Below are 9,564 nucleotides of genomic sequence, written 5' to 3'. Positions count from 1 at the left end.
TAGTCCAATAAATGCCATAATATGATATAAAGTGCATATAAAACATGTGAGTATTGTCATAAAACTAGCATGGAACATAAGAAATTATAGATACGTTTGAGACGTATCGGGCTCATCCTGGCAACGACTATTAGGGTCAATGAAACATAGAACACCTATGCACATAAATGGCGGTTCGCGAGGCATCTCACCTAAAACTCTGACACGTAACGGCTATTCACCCGACACCCGATATTAATGGTGAAGACCATTCGGGCCACCAACCTTGCCCCCGGCTTATATACCACGTTGGCTGCGCCACGATCGAGGCCTTCATGGCCAACCTCATGGCTACCTCCTCTGGAGAGACCAGGAGGCATGACCGCCGAGGCATAGTGAAAATATCGTATGCCTCACCTAGAGGGGGGTGATTAGGTGCTAATCAATTTTTAGTTCTTTTTTAATTTAGCCTTGACACAAAGGTAAATTCTCTAGATATGCAACTATGTGAATTTACCTATATGACAAGATCTATAGCTAAGCAAGATATCGCTATGTAAGATATAATAGAGCTATTAAGGATAGAGGTAACAGAGAGTGGAGCACGCGGAGACACATATATGATTCCCGTAGTTCCTTCCTTTTAAGGGGAAGTACGTCTACGTTTGGAGGAGTGTGGTCGCCTCGAAGGCCAGACCAACGCCACAAAGGCCTCACTCACGTCTCCTGTGAGCAACGCCACAAAGGCCTAGCCCACTTCCACTAAGGGATTTCCTTGAGGCGGAAATCGAGCATTTACAAGGTTCTTGGGGCACACATCCACAACCGAATTGGAGGCTCCCAATATCTGTAACAACACAACAACAACAACAACAATAAATCAACCACAAACAACTAGGGTTTCGAGAGAGGAACACTAGCAAAGGGGCCCTCAAGCAAATGAGGGAGAAATGTAAATCGCTTCGATGAAGATGTAGATCGGGATCATCTCCTTCGATTCTCCAAAGATCAAGAGCTTTGGTTGGAGGAGGAGATCTAGTGAATCTTGTATTTCTTGAAGTGGCTCTAATGGTGGATGAACTTGAGCAGGATTGAGCAGCTTAAGGTGGAGGAAGAAGGGGGTATTTATACCCTCCCAAAATCGAGCCGTTGTAGGAATTTTGGGGGCGGATTATCCGGCCTAAGTAAGGGCCGGATTATCCGCCCCACGGATTATCCGGCTATCCGTAAATATCCGGCCTGGATCCAAGGGTGTACTGGCAGCTGTCCGAAAAGTCCTTAGCCGTTTTTCAGGGGACGGATATTTTGCAAATATCCGACCCCGGGGAAAGTTTCCCTGCTTCCTTTTCTCTTGTTTCTCAACACAAATAAAACCACATATAGTACTATATCAACGCACATTAGTGTATCACATATATTGTCATAAAACATACAAAACTATAATCCGAGAGATGTTCTTTCACATAGCACATCAACGCTTATGGCGGTGGTGACGGAGGATGCTCATGCGAGTCCTTCATGGCCATCCTCATCCTCATCCACGCCTTCCGTCATGTGGGGGAGCTCTTCCACCTTGCTTTCCTCCTTGGTCTTCCCGGGAGGTACGCCAAGTAGCCGAGATAGTCCTCGCTGTCATCCTACTCCTCATCTTCCTCCTCATTCACCTCCTTCACCGGCATGAGCGGAGCAACGTTGTTGTACTCGTCGTGATCGAGGAACCCCGCTTGGCGCCTTGGATCCCATTCGAGGTGGACGAACGGGTCCCACATAGGCGAGTAAAAGTCGAGTACCAGATCGCAAGGATGTTGGGTGGCATAAGGACCCTGCGTCAGGCGATCTCTCGTCGCTCCAGTCCCTTCCGTGGCAATGGCGGCATGGGAACCCTTCGATGGCTAAGGCACCAGCCGCCAGGGAGGTGGATGTTGGTCCAACCAGGGCGCAGCTGGTCAGCGATGCAGTCGCGTAGGGAGTTCACCTTGATATCCCCTTGGTCTTCCCGCAAGGTATGCCAGGTATTCGAGGTAGTCCTCGGTGTCATCCTACTCATCCTCTTCCTCCTCATTCTCCTCCTTCACCGACGCGAGCGGAGCGACGTAGTTGTACTCGTCGGAGTTGAGGAACCCCGCTCGGTGCCTTGGATCCCATTCGAGGTGGCCGAACAGGTCCCACATCGGCGAGTCAAAGCTGAATAACGGATCGGCAAGGAGTTCGGGCAGCATAAAGGCCCTGCATCGGGCGATCTCCCGTTGACGAGGGAGCTCCTCGGCAATGCCCACCATGAGGGGCTTAGGGTTGATGGAATCATGCAGGCTAGCACGAGACATCAGATACCAAACAAACGGGGAGAGAGATTTACCCATGTTCGGGGCCCTCGATGAGGTAACCCTTACTTCCTGCTTATCTAATCTTGATTTATCGAATATATCGAGTTACAATGGGGTAGCCGATAGGTTGCTATAGTCGACTCGCTGGGAGGCAATGATTCTAGGGTTCGTGCTCTAAGTTGTGGTGGTTCTACCTATTGTTATTCTATCCTTCGGCAGGCCCTCTCCTGGCCTTTATATAGCAGGCTAGGTCCCGAGAGTCCTGTCCGAACTAGACTAGGTTACATGAGATCCAATCTAATCTTTCCTTTATCGACACCTTCTTGCCTTGTTAATCAAGAATTCGTCTCCTGGTAGGTCTCCTTCATTGCAACCGACATACGGGCCCACCTTCGAATTGAACAATCTTCATGGGCCCCTAGTTGGGCCAAGGGAGGTAGACTAATGTCAGGTACCCGAAGGGTAATGCCCACTGATGACGCGTAAAGCACACGCCCGTTGGGAACCCCAGGTGGAAGGTGTGATGCATACAGCAGCAAGTTTCCCTCAGTAAGAAACCAAGGTTTATCAAACCAGTAGGAGTCAAGGGCCACGTGAAGGTTGTTGGTGACGGAGTGTAGTGCGGCGCAACACCAGGGATTCCGGCGCCAACGTGGATCCTGCACAACACAATCAAAATACTTTGCCCCAACTTAACAGTGAGGTTGTCAATCTCACCGGCTTGCTTTAAACAAAGGATTAAACGTATGGTGTGGAAAATGATGTTTGTTTGCGAAGAACAGTAGAGAACAATGATTGCAGTAGATTATATTTCAGATGTAAAAGAATGGACCGAGGTCCACAGTTCAATAGTGGTGTCTCTCCAATAAGAAATAACATGTTGGGTGAACAAATTACAGTTGGGCAATTGACAAATAGAGAGGGCATAACAATGCACATACATATCATGATGACTACTATGAGATTTAATCAGGGCATTTCGACAAAGTACATAGACCGCTATCCAAACATGCATCTATGCCTAAAAAGTCCACCTTCGGGTTAGCATCCGCACCCCTTCTAGTATTAAGTTGCAAACAACAGACAATTGCATTAAGTATGGTGCGTAATGTAATCAACAAAAATATCCTAGCCAAAGCATTGATGTTTTATCCCTAGTGGCAACATCACATCCACAACCTTAGAACTTTCCGTCACCGTCCTGCATTCAATGGAGGCATGAACCCACTATCGAGCATAAATACTCCCTCTTGGAGTCACAAGTATCAACTTGGCCAGAGCCTCTACTAGCAACGGAGAGCATGCAAGATCATAAACAACACATATATGATAGATTGATAATCAACTTGACATAGTATTCCATATTCATCGGATCCCAACAAACACAACATGTAGCATTATAATAAGATGATCTTGATCATGATAGGCAGCTCACAAGATCTAACATGATAGCACAAGAGGAGAAGACAACCATCTAGCTACTGCTATGGACCCATAGTCCAAGGGTGAACTACTCACACATCAGTCCGGAGGCGATCATGGTGATGTAGAGTCCTTCGGGAGATGATTCCCCTCTCCGGCAGGGTGCCGAAGGTGATCTCCTCGATCCCCCGAGATGGGATTGGCGGCGGCGGCGTCTCTGGAACTTTTCCGTATCATGGCTCTCGGTAATAGGGTTTTCGCGACGGAGAGTATAAGTAGGCGGAAGGGCAGAGTCGGGAGGCTCGCGAGGGTCCCACACCATAGGGCGGCGCGGGCCCCTCCTTGGCCGCGCCGCCTTGTGGTTTGGCCACCTCGTGGCCCCACTTCATATGCTCTTCGGTCTTTTGGAAGCTCCGTGGAAAAATAAGACCTTGAGCGTTGATTTCGTCCAATTTCGAGAATATTTCCTTTGTAGGATTTCTGAAACCAAAAACAGCAGAAAATAGGAACTAGCGCTTCGGCATCTTGTCAATAGGTTAGTGCCGGAAAATGCATAATAATGATGTAATGTGTGTATAAAACATGTGAGTATTGTCATAAAAGTAGCATGGAACATAAGAAATTATAGATACGTTTGAGACGTATCAAGCATCCCCAAGCTTAGTTCCTACTCGCCCTCGAGTAGGTAAACGGTAATAAGGATAATTTCTGAAGTGACATGCTATCATAATCTTGATCAATACTATTGTAAAGCATATGAGATGAATGAAGTGATTCGAAGCAATGGTAAAGACAATGATTAAACAACTGAATCATATAGCAAAGACTTTTCATGAATAGTACTTTCAAGACAAGCATCAATAAGACTTGCATAGGAGTTAACTCATAAAGCAATAAATTCTTAGTAGAAAGTTTTGAAGCAACACAAAGGAAGATATAAGTTTCAGCAGCTTGCTTTCAACTTCAACATGTTTATCTCATGGATATATCTCATGGATAATTGTCAACACAAAGTAATATGATGAATGCAAATAAGCAAGTATGTAGGAATCAATGCACACAGTTGACACAAGTGTTTGCTTCTAAGATAGAAAGAAGTAGGTGAACTGACTCAACATAAAGTAAAAGAATAGGCCCTTCGCAGAGGGAAGCATGGATTACTGTTTTTGTGCTAGAGCTTTTCATTTTGAAAACATAGAAACAATTTTGTCAACGGTAGTAATAATTCATATGTGTTATGCATAAGACATCCTATAAGTTGCAAGCCTCATGCATAGAGTACCAATAGTGCTCGCACCTTGTCCTAATTAGCTTGGATTTACATGGATTATCATTGCATAACATATGTTTCAACCAAGTGTCACAAAGGGGTACCTCTATGCCGCCTGTACTAAGGTCCAAGGAGATAGATCGCATTTGATTTCTCGTTTTTGATATATCTCAACTTAGGACATCCATACCGGGACAACATAGACAACAGATAATGGACTCCTCTTTAATGCTTAAGCATTCAACAACAGATAATATTCTCATAAGAGATTTGAGGATTGATGTCCAAACTGAAACTTCCACCATGATACATGGCTTTAGTTAGCGGCCCAATGTTCTTCTCTAACAATATGCATACTCAAACCATTTGATCATGATAAATCACCCTTACTTCGGACAAGACGAACATGCATAGCAACTCACATGATATTCAACAAAGGTGAAATAGTTGATGGCGTCCCCGTAAACATGGTTACCGCTCAACAAGCAACTTATAAGAAATAAGATACATAAGTAACATATTCAATACCACAATAGTTTTTTAAGCTATTTTCCCATGAGCTATATATTGCAAAGACAAAGAATGGAATTTTAAAGGTAGTATGATACGTCTCCGACGTATCGATAATTTCTTATGTTCTATGCCATATTATTGATGATACCTACATGTTTTATGCACACTTTATGTCATATTCGTGCATTTTATGGAACTAACCTATTAACAAGATTCCGAAGTGCCGCTCTCGTTTTCTCGCTGTTTTTGGTTTCGTAAATCCTAGTAACGAAATATTCTCGGAATTGGACGAAACGAAGACCCGTGGGTCCTATTTTTCCACGGAGCTTCCAGAAGACCGAAGAACACACGAAGTGGGGCCACGAGGTGGCCAGGCTATAGGGCGGCGCGGCCCAAGCCCTAGCCGCGCCGACCTATAGCGTGGGCCCCTCGTTAGCCCCCCGACTCTGCCCTTCCGCCTACTTAAAGCCTCCGTCGCGAAACCCCCGATGCGAAAAACCACGATACGGAAAACCTTCCGAGACGCCGCCGCCGCCGATCCCATCTCGGGGGATTCCGGAGATCTCCTCCGCACCCCGCCGGAGAGGGGATTCATCTCCCGAGGACTCTACACCGCCATGGTCGCTCTCCGGAGTGATGAGTGAGTAGTTCACCCCTGGACTATGGGTCCATAGCAGTAGCTAGATGGTTGTCTTCTCCTCATTGTGCTTCATTGTTGGATCTTGTGAGCTGCCTAACATGATCAAGATCATCTATCTGTAATACTCTATATGTTGTGTTTGTCGGGATCCGATGGATAGAGAATACCATGTCATGTTAATTATCAAGTTATTATACATGTGTTGTTTATGATCTTGCATGCTCTCCGTTTCTAGTAGAGGCTCTGGCCAAGTTTTTACTTTTAACTCCAAGAGGGAGTATTTATGCTCGATAGTGGGTTCATGCCCGCATTGACACCTGGGACAGTGACGTAAAGTTCTAAGGTTGTGTTGTGCCGTTGCCACTAGGGATAAAACATTGGCGCTATGTCCGAGGATGTAGTTGTTGATTACATTACGCACCATACTTAATGCAATTGTCCGTTGTTTAGCAACTTAATACTCGGAGGGGGTTCGGATGATAACCTCGAAGGTGGACTTTTAGGCATAGATGCAGCTTGGATGGCGGTCTATGTACTTTGTCGTAATGCCCAATTAAATCTCACTATACTTATCATGTCATGTATGTGCATTGTTATGCCCTTCTATTTGTCAATTGCCCGACCGTAATTTGTTCACCCAACATGCTTTTATCTTATTGGAGAGACACCTCTAGTGAACTCGTGGACCCCGGTCCATTCTTTAATACTCGAAATACAAATCTGCTGCAATACTTGTTTTTACTCGTTTTCTCTGCAAACAATCATCTTCCACACAATACGGTTAATCCTTTGTTACAAGCAAGCCGGTGAGATTGACAACCTCACCGTTTCGTTGGGGCAAAGTACTTTGGTTGTGTTGTGCAGGTTCCACGTTGGCGCCGGAATCTCCGGTGTTGCGCCGCACTACATCGCGCCGCCATCAACCTTCAACGTGCTTCTTGGCTCCTCCCGGTTCGATAAACCTTGGTTTCTTTCTCGAGGGAAAACTTGCCGCCGTGCGCATCATACCTTCCTCTTGGGGTTGCCCAACGAACGTGTGAAATACACGCCATCAAGCTCTTTTTCCGGCGCCGTTGCCGGGGAACCGAAGAAAAGCTACACCACAAATATTTCCGACTCCCACGTCAACTACACGCCGCAGCTCTTTTTCTCGGCGCCGTTGTCGGGGAGATCAAGACACGCTCGCAAGGGGAGTCTCCACTTCTCAATCTCTTTACTTTGTTTTTGTCTTGCTTTATTTTATTTACTACTTTGTTTGCTGCACTTATATCAAAACACAAAAAAATTAGTTGCTAGCTTTACTTTATTTACTATCTTGTTTGCTATATCAAAAACACAAAAAAATTAGTTTACTTGCATTTACTTTATCTAGTTTGCTTTATTTACTATTGCTAAAATGGCCAACCCTGAAAATACTAAGTTGTGTGACTTCACTAGCACAAATAATAATGATTTCCTATGCACACCTATTGCTCCACCTGCTACTACAGAGAGAATTCTTTGAAATTAAACCCGCTTTACTTAATCTTGTTATGAGAGAGCAATTTTCTCGGTGTTAGTTCTGATGATGCTGCTGCCCATCTCAATAATTTTGTTGAACTATGTGAAATGCAAAAGTATAAAGATGTAGATGGTGACATTATAAAATTAAAATTGTTCCCTTTCTCATTAAGAGGAAGAGCTAAAGATTGGTTGCTATCTCGCCTAAGAATAGTATTGATTCCTCGGACTAAATGCAAGGATGCTTTTATTGGTAGATATTATCCCCCGCTAAAATTATATCTTTGAGGAGTAGCATAATGAATTTTAAACAATTGGATAATGAACATGTTGCTCAAGCTTGGGAAAGAATGAAATCTCTAGTTAAAAATTGCCCAACCCATGGACCGACTACTTGGATGATCATCCAAACCTTCTATGCAGGACTAAATTTTTCTTCGCGGAATTTATTGGATTCAGCTGCTGGAGGTACCTTTATGTCCATCACTCTTGGTGAAGCAACAAAGCTTCTTGATAATATGATGGTTAATTACTCCGAATGGCACACGGAAAGAGCTCCACAAGGTAAGAAGGTAAATTTCGTTGAAGAATCCTCTTCCTTGAATGATAAGGTTGATGCTATTATGTCTATGCTTGCAAATGATAGGACTAATGTTGATCCTAATAATGTTCCATTAGCTTCATTGGTTGCCCAAGAAGAACATGTTGATGTAAACTTCATTAAAAATAATAATTTCAACAACAATGCTTATCTGAACAATTCTAGTAATAACTATAGGCCATATCCTTATAATAATGGTAACGGTTATGCTAATTCTTATGGGAATTCTTACAACAATAATAGGAATACACCCCTGGACTTGAAGCCATGCTTAAAGAATTTATTAGTACACAAACTGCCTTTAACAAATCTGTTGAGGAAAAGCTCAATAAAATTGATATTCTTGTTTCTAGAGTTGATAGTCTTGCCTCCGATGTTGATCTTTTGAAATCGAAAGTTATGCCTAATAGGGATATTGAAAATAAAATTGTTACTACAGCAAATGCCATCCAAGTTAAAATTAATGAGAATATAAGATTAATGGCCGAACCGCGTGCTAGGTGGGATAGAGAAGAAAATGAAAAACTAGCTAAAAAGGAAAATGTAGCTAAAGTTTGGACTATTACCACCACTAGCAATGCTAATGATTCATATGTTGCTGCACCTCCTACTATCAATGGTAAAATAATTGGTGTTAGCAATGCTTCTACTCCTAGTGCAAAGCGCGCAAAATTACCCGAAACTCGCTAAAATCGTCGAAACCGCTTGTGATAAAACCGCTGAAATTTTTTCCAACCTTGGGGATGATAATCCCATTGCTTTAGATTGTAATGATTTAGATTTTGATGATTGCCATATCTCTGAAGTTATAAAGTTCTTGCAAAAACTTGCTAAGAGTCCCAATGCTAGTGCTATAAATTTGGCTTTCACAAAACATATTACAAATGCTCTCATAAAAGCTAGAGAAGAGAAACTAAAACTTGAAACTTCTATTCCTAGAAAGCTAGAGGATGGTTGGGAGCCCATCATTAAAATGAGAGTCAAAGATTTTGATTGTAATGCTTTATGTGATCTTGGTGCAAGTATTTCGTTATGCCTAAAAAAGTCTATGATATGCTTGACTTGCCACCATTGAAGAATTGTTATTTGGATGTTAATCTCGCCGATAATGCTAAAAAGAAACCTTTGGGGAAAGTTGATAATGTTCATATTATGGTTAACAATAACCTTGTCCCCGTTGATTTTGTTGTCTTGGATATTGAATGCAATGCATCTTGCCCCATTATATTGGGAAGACCTTTTCTTCGAACCGTTGGTGCTACTATTGATATGAAGGAAGGTAATATTAAATATCAATTTCCTCTCAAGAAAGGTA

The sequence above is a fragment of the Lolium rigidum genome, chromosome 1 (assembly GCF_022539505.1).
Source record: "Lolium rigidum isolate FL_2022 chromosome 1, APGP_CSIRO_Lrig_0.1, whole genome shotgun sequence".
NCBI lineage: Eukaryota > Viridiplantae > Streptophyta > Magnoliopsida > Poales > Poaceae > Lolium > Lolium rigidum.
This window is presented reverse-complemented; position numbering follows the sequence as displayed.